Source organism: Ranitomeya variabilis, chromosome 2 (assembly GCF_051348905.1).
Source record: "Ranitomeya variabilis isolate aRanVar5 chromosome 2, aRanVar5.hap1, whole genome shotgun sequence".
Lineage (NCBI taxonomy): Eukaryota > Metazoa > Chordata > Amphibia > Anura > Dendrobatidae > Ranitomeya > Ranitomeya variabilis.
The window spans coordinates 885,178,253-885,189,735 of record NC_135233.1 but is presented as its reverse complement, the minus strand read 5'-3'; the positions used below and the strand labels follow the sequence as shown (position 1 = coordinate 885,189,735).

The 11,483-nt window shown below is 42.5% G+C and overlaps 1 long non-coding RNA gene across 1 annotated transcript in view; it reads left to right on the top strand.

The window, feature by feature from the left end:
* Nucleotides 1-11,483, top strand: part of LOC143810002 (uncharacterized) — a 243,919-nt gene that overhangs the window by 134,563 nt on the left and 97,873 nt on the right. The window lies entirely within an intron of this gene.

The window sequence follows — 11,483 nt, the reverse complement described above, 5'->3', positions numbered from 1 at the left end:
ACTTTCAGGGCACCAATGACCCTATTATCCTTAACCATTGTGCCCGCCCCTGATTGACGTTACCATTACAACGTCCTTGAGGCTGTAACACCACCAACCCCAACCAGTAGTTCACACCACAAAAACAACACACTGTGAAAAAATAAAACCAACCAATTGGGGGTTACTAGGGGTCATTTTTTTGGAGGCGGAGCTGGCGGGTGGCATTCAGATGAGTACCATGGTTACTTTCATGCTATGATCAATGATGGACCAGGGAGACCAGACTGGATCATAAAATTCAAAATAATATCTTTATTAACTAGTAGTAGCAATACAGAAAAAATATAAAAAATAATTTAATAAACAGACTGTTGTGCGAGTCAGGACAGTATATATAATAAAAGTAAACCCATAAACACAATTCATATAGGTGCCACCAATGGGCATGTGCAAGGCAATAAATCCCCCTTAAGGAATATGGACAATTCCCTGAAACTATTCTAAAAAGTGAAAAACAATATAATCCAATACTAAAATTATATATATACATGCCATTGTGCAAGAAAAAATGAATAAAAAGGCAATATCTAAACAACGTCTATAACAATGAATAAAGGTCACACAGAAGCTGTGCAAAATTGCAACAAGTAAAAATAAAGTATTTAAGTATGGTAATAGATTCAAGGAGGAATCCTCACATGTGCGTAGGGAAGTCCCCTGATAGCTGTGCAATGCTGCAAAATCACAAAGTTCGATGTGCTAAAAAAGTGACTCAGGAAAAATCCAGGGGAACATACTAATAGAACATTACCTTAGGGTGCCTCACTGTCCTGTAAACGCACACACACCCGACGCGCGTTTCGGAAATCACTTCCTTCGAAGTTTTTGATGCGTTTTTCAACTTTAACATTGCTTTCAACCAATACAAATGCGTTCACTGGGAAATGTCATTGTAACATTTAACAACCCTAGTCGGCCATGTGGTGTGTGACACATAAGCAGACCCATCTTGTTTCATTTATAAAGGAGGGACTCTTAAAGTCACAAATAGTGTTGAGCGATACCGTCCAATACTTGAAAGTATCGGTATCGGATAGTATCGGCCGATACCCAAAAAGTATCGGATATCGCCGATACCGATAACCGATACCAATACAAGTCAATGGGACACCAAGTATCGGAAGGTATCCTGATGGTTCCCAGGGTCTGAAGGAGAGGAAACTCTCCTTCAGGCCCTGGGATCCATATTAATGTGTAAAATAAAGAATTAAAATAAAAAATATTGATATACTCACCTCTCCGGAGGCCCCTGCACCTTACCGCTGTTAACCGGCAGCCTTCTTTGCTTAAAATGAGCGCGTTTAGGGCCTTCCATGACGTCACGGCTTCTGATTGGTCGCGTGCCGCTCATGTGACCGCCACGCGACCAATCACAAGCCGCGACGTCATTCTCAGGTCCTAAATTCCTAGAATTAGGAATTTAGGAGGTCCTAAATTCCTAGAATTGGGAATTTAGGACCTGAGAATGACGTCGCGGCTTGTGATTGGTCGCGTGGCAGTCACATGAGCGGCACGCAACCAATCAGAAGCCGTGACATCATGGAAGGCCCTAAACGCGCTCATTTTAAGCAAAGAAGGCTGCCGGTTAACAGCGGTAAGGTGCAGGGGCCTCCGGAGAGGTGAGTATATCAATATTTTTTATTTTAGTTCTTTATTTTACACATTAATATGGATCCGATACCGATTCCCGATACCACAAAAGTATCGGAACTCGGTATCGGAATTCCGATACCGCAAGTATCGGCCGATACCCGATACTTGCGGTATCGGAATGCTCAACACTAGTCACAAACCCTATTTTTAGAGGAGCTTCATGTGGCATTAAAGGGCACCTGTCACCCCGTTTTTTCAGTATGAGATAAAAATACTGTTAAATAGGGCCTAAGCTGTGCATTACAACAGTGTATTTTGTGGACCCTGATTCCCCACCTACGCTGCCAAAATACGTTACCAAAGTAGCCGTTTTCGCCTGTCAATCAGGCTGGTCTGGTCAAAAGGGCGTGGTGTCTTCCCCCAGATCTTGCTTAGTTTTCCGTTGGTGGCGTAGTGGTTTGCGCATGCCCAAGGTCCCGAATCCACTGCACAGGGGAGTTAAAAGAGCGAGATGTGCAATATTTCATTGGTGATCGGTGGGGGCGGCCATCTTCCTTTGGCCGCGCGTGCGCAGAAGCGGCGCTCTGCTGGCCGCGGCTTCAGGAAAATGGCCGCGGGATGCCGCGCGTGCGCAGATGGAGATCGCGGCGGCCATTTTCCTGAAGCCGAGATGCGAACTCTGCTGACAAACAATTCTCCCTGGGGAAGTAAAAAATTTGGGGTTTCAAATTAGTAATGGGCATCATAAAAACACCCTTGCACAAAAATTGAGTGACTGTAATATGTGCCCTGGAGTTTTTTAAATTTTTGTCAAGATATGGTCTTATGCTTTTGGTACTTATTGTATATTAGGATTCTTGTACCATGCAGTATTCAACCGTAAGTGGGTATTTAACCACAAAATAATGTATAGACCAAGGGTAGCAGACAGACAAAAAAGTGGAATGTATGCCTGAAAAGCAAGTATTTGGAGTCCACAGATAGATCAGGCGTCGGATGGAGATAACAGACTGTTTCAATATGTGGCCTGGAGTTTTTAAAAAAAATTAACCACAAAATACTGTACAGACCAAGAGTAGCAAAGAGACAAAAAAGTGGAATGTATGCCTGAAAAGCAAGTATTTGGAGACCACAGATAGACTTGGTGTCTGACTGAGATTACAGACTATTTCAATATGTGGCCTGGAGTTTTTTTTACATTTTTTTAACCACAAAATACTGTATAGACCAAGGGTAGCAGACAGATAAAAAAGAAGTGGAATGTATGCCTGAAAAGCAAGTATTTGGAGACCACAGATAGACCAGGCGTCTGACTGAGATAACAGGCTGTTTCAATATGTGGTCTGGAGTTTTTTTTTAAATTTTAACCACAAAATACTGTATAGACCAAGGGTAGCAGACAGACACAAAAGTGGTTTGTATGCCTGAAAAGCAAGTATTTGGAGACCACAGATAGACCGGACGTCTGACTGACATAACAGACTGTTTCAATATGTGGCCTGGAGTTATTTAAAAAAATTATCCACAAAATACTGTATAGACCAAGGGTAGCAGACAGACAAAAAAGTGGAATGTATGCCTGAAAAGCAAGTATTTGGAGTCCACAGATAGATCAGGCGTCGGATGGAGATAACAGACTGTTTCAATATGTGGCCTGGAGTTATTTAAAAAAAATTATCCACAAATTACTGTATAGACCAAGGGTAGCAGACATACAAAAATGTGGAATGTATGCCTGAAAAGCAAGTATTTGGAGACCACAGCTAGACCAGGCGTCGGACGGAGATAACAGACTGTTGTAATATGTGGCCTGGCGTTTTTTACATTTTTTTAGCCACAAAATATTGTATTGACCAAGGGTGACAGACAGACACAAAAGTGGAATGTTTGTCTGAAAAGCAAGTATTTGGAGACCACAGATAGACCGGGTGTCTGACGGAGATAACAGACTTATCAAAATGTGGCCTTGTTTTTTTGGGCCCACCAAAATTGTGTCAATACAGTAAGTAGGCTATGACTAGTGTTGAGCGATACCGTCCGATACTTGAAAGTATCGGTATCGGAAAGTATCGGCCGATACCGGCAAAGTATCGGATCCAATCCGATACCGATACCCGATACCAATACAAGTCAATGGGACTCAAGTATCGGACGGTATCCCTGATGGTTCCCAGGGTCTGAAGGAGAGGAAACTCTCCTTCAGGCCCTGGGAACCATATTAATGTGTAAAAGAAAGAATTAAAATAAAAAATATTGCTATACTCACCTCTCCGACGCAGCCTGGACCTCTCCGAGGGAACCGGCACCTTACCGAGGGAACCGGCAGCGTTCTTTGTTTAAAATTCGCGCGTTTACTTGGTTACGTGAAGTCCCGGCTTGTGATTGGTCGCGGCGGCCATGTTGCCGGGACGCGGACCAATCACAGCAAGCCGTGACGTAATTTCAGGTCCTGCAGGATTTTAAAATTACGTCCCGGCGTTGTGATTGGTTGCGCCGCAGTCACATGGGTGACGCAACCAATCACAAGCCGTGACGTCACGGGAGGCTGGACACGCGCGTATTTTAAAATGCGCGCTTGTCCAGCCTCCCGTGACGTCCCGGCTTGTGATTGGTTGCATCGCGGTCAACCAATCACAAGCCGGGAGGCTGGACGCGCGCATTTTAAAATGTGCGCGTGTCCAGCCTCCCGTGACGTCACGGCTTGTGATTGGTTGCATCGCGGTCAACCAATCACAAGCCGGGAGGCTGGACGCGCGCATTTTAAAATGTGCGCGTGTCCAGCCTCCCGTGACGTCCCGGCTTGTGATTGGTTGCATCGCGGTCAACCAATCACAAGCCGGGAGGCTGGACGCGCGCATTTTAAAATGTGCGCGTGTCCAGCCTCCCGTGACGTCACGGCTTGTGATTGGTCGCGGCGGCCATGTTGCCGGGACGCGGACCAATCACAGCAAGCCGTGACGTAATTTCAGGTCCTGCAGGATTTTAAAATTACGTTCCGGCGTTGTGATTGGTCCGCGTCCCGGCAACATGGCCGCCGCGACCAATCACAAGCCGGGACATCACGGGAGGCTGGACACGCGCGCATTTTAAAATGTGCGCGTGTCCAGCCTCCCGTGACGTCCCGGCTTGTGATTGGTTACGTCGCCCATGTGACCACGACGCGCCCAATCACAACGCCGGAACGTAATTTTAAAATCCTGCAAGGACCTGAAATTACGTCACGGCTTGCTGTGATTGGTCCGCGTCCCGGCAACATGGCCGCCGCGACCAATCACAAGCCGGGACTTCACGTAACCAAGTAAACGCGCGAATTTTAAACAAACAACGCTGCCGGTTCCCTCGCTGAGGTCCGGGCTGCGTCGGAGAGGTGAGTATAGCAATATTTTTTATTTTAATTCTCTCTTTTACACATTATTACATTAATGTTGTTTCGATACCCGATACCCGATACCACAAAAGTATCGGATCTCGGTATCGGAATTCCGATACAGCAAGTATCGGCCGATACCCGATACTTGCAGTATCGGAATGCTCAACACTAGCTATGACACTAAAAAAAAAAAAATTGGAGTACTAAAATTGTAAAATATTTAGTGCAATTATATGCGATGCATGTGGCGTACAAATCACAGTGATAAATGTAAGAACTGTAGCTAAATATTTTTGGGCCAGCTAAAGATTTTTTGGTCAGCAAAATGGTGTCCAAAGATGTTGTAAGACACTCCAAAAAATACTATAGTACCAAAAAAAAGGCCAGAAGTTTCTGCGCACTCACATCTGATGCCTGGGAGAAAAAAAAGTTTGAAATAGTTAGATTTTCACGCTCTTGTATTGAAATGACCTGTCTGTAGTCTGCAGTGTGACAAATAAAATAAATGTAGAAAAAAGGGGGCTACAGATTGCTTTGTAATAAAATTAGCAGGTATAAGGTGCAAAAAAAAGAAAATACTAGCCACGGATACCTGCAGCTAGGTATGTATATAAAATACGTAGCAGCAGACAGTAATGGAGGCTTTTGATGTATGCAGTGAGATCTATATACTCACATACAGTGCCTACATGCCTTGCACTGATGTGGATATATGCACATAGACTCCCCTGCCTACCTAGCACTGCAATTTATGTACCCCCGAATTAGGCCTAAAAAGGACTGCTGGTTTATCAGGATTTGTGGATTGAACACTAGTAGACCCACACTAACTACTAAAAGAACTAATCTGACCCTATCTCAGCAGTAGCTCTCCCTACACTAGTTGAGTCCGGAGCAGAATGCAGGACGGCGTCAAGTCTCTTATAGACCTGATGATGCTGTGCGGCCAGCCAATCACTGTAATGCCACAACAAAGATGGCTGCGATATTACAGTGCGTGGCAGACAATCCCTGCATGTTCATTGGCGCTCTAAAAAGCGCCCAAATTTAAAGGCGGAGACCCGAGCTCCCGTCGAATAATCCCGGAAATGCTCGGTGTACGCCGTGTACACCAAGTACCGTGATACTCGGGCGAGTACCGAGTAGTGGCGAGCATGCTCGCTCATCACTATATAAATATCAATTCTTTTTTTCAGATTTTTATAACCATTGAATCTATATCTAAACCTTAAAAACTAATTCTTCGATGTGTTGCCAATTTTACACTCAGGGACACAAAAACAGGGAAAAACTGAAAGTGTTAAACACAGATGTAACATCCTTGAACTTGCGCTTCCATTAATGTCACACTTTTGTTTGCCGTTTTTGTCTTTTATTCCATTGTATTCACACTATGGTGGGGTAGATGCTTTCCACCTTTGTCAGTGCTTTGTCTTGTAGATCATATGTTTCTACTTTCCTGGGCCTGTCCATATAGCACATATGCTCTTTGTATAACATAAGAAGTGCCTTAGGACATCATTCTATGCCTGTTCTATCTAAGGATGAGAGGCAAGTACAATATAATACAGATGTGGCACCTGCCTTGTCTAATAAAGATGCACATCACTTTAACTACAAGATCAATAAAAATAATATCTAACTTAATGCATATCTGCATTCTCCATAAAGGAAATCCACTCTTTAGATAACATTTTGCAGACAGCATCCTGCAACCACTCACCAGTAATGACATTCAGCAGTTCATCAATTCTATTCACTCTGAATCTGGAGCAAGATCCAGTTAAAGTTTCTTTGGCTTTTTTATTAAGTTATTTTTTGTATTTATATGGTATTCAATATACAAATCATTATTATTTTTCATCAAAATTGTAAAGTTTAAAAATATAAGTGCTTCTCACTAAATTAGAATATCATCAAAAAGTTAATCTATTTCAGTTCTTCAATACAGAAAGTGAAACTCGTATATTATATAGAGTCATTACAAACAGAAGGATCTGTTTCAAGTGTTTATTTCTGTTAATGTTGATGATTATGGCTTACATAATCTATCAGACACCCCCATTATTAACCCACACTAGTCCGACGTAATCCATATTGAAGTCCAACCATGATCCCCGGCTCCGTCTTCTAGTGTATGACTCTGAACTGCCGGTTCTCAGGCTGCAGTCCACTGGGTCTTGTGGAGTATAGCGTGAGAGCTGGAATGATGAATGGTGACATGACCGCAAATCACCAATGGAGCCTCGTTCTCGTGGTCATGTCTCACAGGCGATGATTGGAGCTCCATTGACTCCAAAAGTGCTGATGTATATAAGAGTCTTAAAGACGCTAATACAAATGAATACCAGGATGCTGTTTCCCACCCCCTCCCTCCCCCTCCAATTTTCTTATAGAGTCTAGGGCAGGGGAGGTGGGGAGGGAAAATGTAAAAAAAATATATATTTTTTTAAATCTTGATCCTGGTGCCGCCCACTGCAACCTGCCACCCTGGGCACTGGACCTCCGATGCCTGGTGTTAAATACGGCCTGCTAACAGGATTCTCTAAATGGTGTGTCTTCAAGCTGCTCTGTATTATTAACCTGTGAGCAATGCAATGTTAGCAAAGACCAAAAAAATAATACACGCATATCATTGGAACCGCATGGTAGATATAAAAAAAAAGAATACTCAGGGGAGCACTGCAAATAAAATAAATGCAAACGCTAGCTACTATTGATCTGGTGACAAATCCTATTTAAACAACCATTGATTGACTATTTGACCTAACAGTAAAAAGATGAATTCATGAATACAGCTCTAGTTAGACTAATAAAATGTTCATTATAATATCAGGATTATTCAGCCATTCTGACTTTGATTTGCCAAGTAAGTACATAAACAGGTCTTATTAAAGGGAATCTGTCAGCACATTTTTGCTGTGTAATCTGAGAGTAGGATTATATAGGGGCAGAAACCCTGATTCCAGCAATGTGTCTCTTACTGGACTGCTTGCTGTTGGAATTTTGATACAATCACTGTTTTCTCTGCTGTAGATCTAAAAGCTCTCTGAATAACCCCTCCCACACCAATGATTGGCAGCTTTCTGTGTACACTGTGTTTAGACAGAAAGCTACTAATCTGTGGTGGGGTGTAGTTACACAGTGCAGTTGACTAGGAGGCATGAGACACGCATTCCTGTAGTGATAATCTCCTGCTGATAAAATACTGATTTTCTTGAAACAGAAACACATAGCCTAGTAAGTAACACATCACTGGAATTAGGGTTTCTGCCTCTACATCATGCTGCTCTCAGATTACATTTAAAAAAATTCTGCTGACATATTCCATTTAATACCGCAGCCTCATTAGGTAAAAGATCACTTTCACTTTAAAAATGTATGCAGTTTATATTGGGAGATTTGGTGACAGATTTGACACAAATTACTCAAAAATAAGACAAAGTCAGAAGCAAAACTTGAAGTTCTTAGTTCACAATGAAAAACCTGTAACTAACTTTACATCTAGAGCCCAACTCATTAGGAGCAGAGATTTTCTTGCTGGTCTTGAGTAGCATGGTGAAGTCAGACGCTCATGATTCCAGAAGAAGTGTATACCTCTTCATGGATCAGAGGCATCTGACAAGTGATGTCCGCCTCTGTGAAATAACACAGAAATCCTAAGGCACTGTCATGAATTTGACGAGCTGTGGTGCCACGCCCCATCTCACCCCTGTCCCTCCCCAGCTCCTCCAATTTTAATGGAGCTGGAAGAAACTATTTGTAGAAATGCCATAATTTGCTGAATTTTTGCTCAACTCCAAGTTGCACTAAAATGTTTAGACTTTTCAAAGCAATTTACACTAGAATTCTAAATATAGTAAATATATTTAGGAATTTATTTATAATAGTATTCCATTAAGTTACTGTTTCTTCTATTCCTGGAGAACCCCTTGAAGCTGCAGAAACAGGATCTAGGCAAGATTAAAATCTGGTTAAAAGAGTATGTGCCCACGTTGGATTTTTAAATGCTTTTTTTTTTCCTCTCCTTTTTGTGGTGGAAAAAACACTGTATTTTACTGTTCCGGCAAAGTGAATGAGATTTCTGAAATCTCATGCATATGTTGCATATGTTGCTTATTTTTTCCTTCCAGATTTGAAGCAGTTTTAAATCTTCAGTATGTCAATTCTTTCAAGCATTTTTCCAGCATATTTCACCAATTCAAATGTAGGGGAAAAAACATAAAAAATGTGCATATTTTACTCAGCATTTTTACTGCCAACATTCCAGTACAGGAGATTTTTCTGCTGCAAGTGCACATAATCTAAAGGACAGGAAATAAATGGTTGTTGTTGGGGATGAGTGGAAGTTCAGGGGCAGACACTGACAGCTTGGGGTCCCTGTGCAAGAAATGTGTCTGGGGCCCCCTCCTTTTATGGCAGCAAAGCTCTCTTGTTATGTACAGGACCGTCCCTTAAATATAGGATAATATAGAGCCCTGTCTTTATTACATACCGTCCTCTCTTGTTAGCTGTATAATGCAATGATGGCTGATAGAGCATGGGAAAGATTCTTTTCTATTGGAGGAGCTGATGGACTGGTCATCTGGTCACCGGCTGCTCCACCAGCAGTCATTTTATATGTAACAAGAGAGGGGACTATGTAATGAAAGAAGGCGCTGTGAATAACAAAAATAACAAGAATACACTATGTAAGAGACAGCACTGTACATAGCAGAAGAAGCTATATAATAAGGGACCATATATAACTAGAGAGGATGGCATCATGGTACACAATAAGGGACGGTGTTATACATAATAAAAGAGGAAACTATATAACTAAGGGACTGTGCTATACATAATATTGCTGCATCCCTGTATCCGTGTGCAGTGTTGGTGTGCTGCAAGATTTTTCAGATGCATTGAGCATGTCCTATTCTGATCCTCAAAATTGGATCAGAACAGAATATTATCTGGCCCTCACGGACCTATAAAACTGAATGGACCTATAAAACTCTATGAGTCCATGTGCCATCCGATAAAAAAAACCTGTAAGCACAAGGACATTTCACACAAATGTGAGAATGCACAATAAGGGATTTTACAAAATCACTCCACGTCACACAGTGCAGATACAGAATAATATTTACTATGAAACAGATAAGGCAGCTGTGATGCGGCTGCAGTGCGGTGTAGTGTAACCTCCACCAGGGGGTGCTGGCGAGGGAAGAGAGACCGCACACTCACAGCGCAGCAACACTGAGCAGCCGCACAGGTGTCACAGGAAACGAAAGAGTGGTCAGTAGTGTTGAGCGATACTTTCCGATATCGGAAAGTATCGGTATCGGAAAGTATCGGCCGATACCGTCAAAATATCGGATCCAATCCGATACCGATACCCGATCCCAATGCAAGTCAATGGGACGAAAATATCGGAATTAAAATAAACCCTTTATAAACTTGTAGGTTCATTCTACATGAAGGAAAACAACTAAGAATAATGTAGGATGTATTGGGGGACGTGGCGGAGATATTAAAGGGACAGAGGTTTAGCCCAATGTAATAGAATAGCAGGATTTTTAATTTTTTTTTATGAAGTTCGGCGTTAGAAAGAATGTGACTATGTTATTTTTTTTTTTTTTTATGTCAGATATTGATGTTTCACTACTTCCACGCCCTTCACCTTCTTTTTTACTTCTCCCACGCTTTCTTCTTAATTATCCTCATCATCAGCTTCTTTGACATCAACTTCTTCACCTTATTCATCTTCTTCTTCATCTTCTACCTATTATTTTTTGGGTTACATTGTTCATATTCTTTTTATTTTACTATTATCTTCATCATATTCAACTTCTTCATCATATTCTTATTTGTGACAGGCATTCCCGTAGTTGTTATCTATAAAAGTTTGAAGATTACACCTTCCGTTCTGCCTGTCACAAACCAGTTACATTTGTCCGCGTTCAGTTTGGCCTGCAGCATCAGGCTTTATCCAGGGGCACCACGAGGAGGAACGGACTCACCCCCATACACTGCTTAGTCTTCTTCTGCTTATAATTTACATAATATTTTTTTGCTCTGATATTTTGTGTTATGCTTAATGTCCTTCTGCTCTTTGTTCTGCAGCCTCTTGTTCTTCTGCTTCTCGGTCTTCCAGGTCGTCGTCGTCTCCAGGGTCGTCGTCTCCGGGGTCGTCGTCATCGGGGTGGTCTCCGGGGTCGTCGTCATCGGGGTGGTCTTCAGGGTCATCGTCTCCAGGGTCGTCGTCATCACGGTGGTTGTCGTCTCTGGTGTCGTCGTCATCTTAGGGGTGTTCTTCCGGGTCATCGTGTTTAGTCTCTTGAACTTGGAAATGTAGCAGAAGGTACAAGAAGGCTGAGAAAATGCCGAGAACCAGCTGATGGAACTGGAACTCGGATGGCTACCCGAAGGTCCAAGAGCCAATGGAACTACCGAGGACCAGCTGACGTTACTGGAACCCGGTTACTAAGCAGGAGGT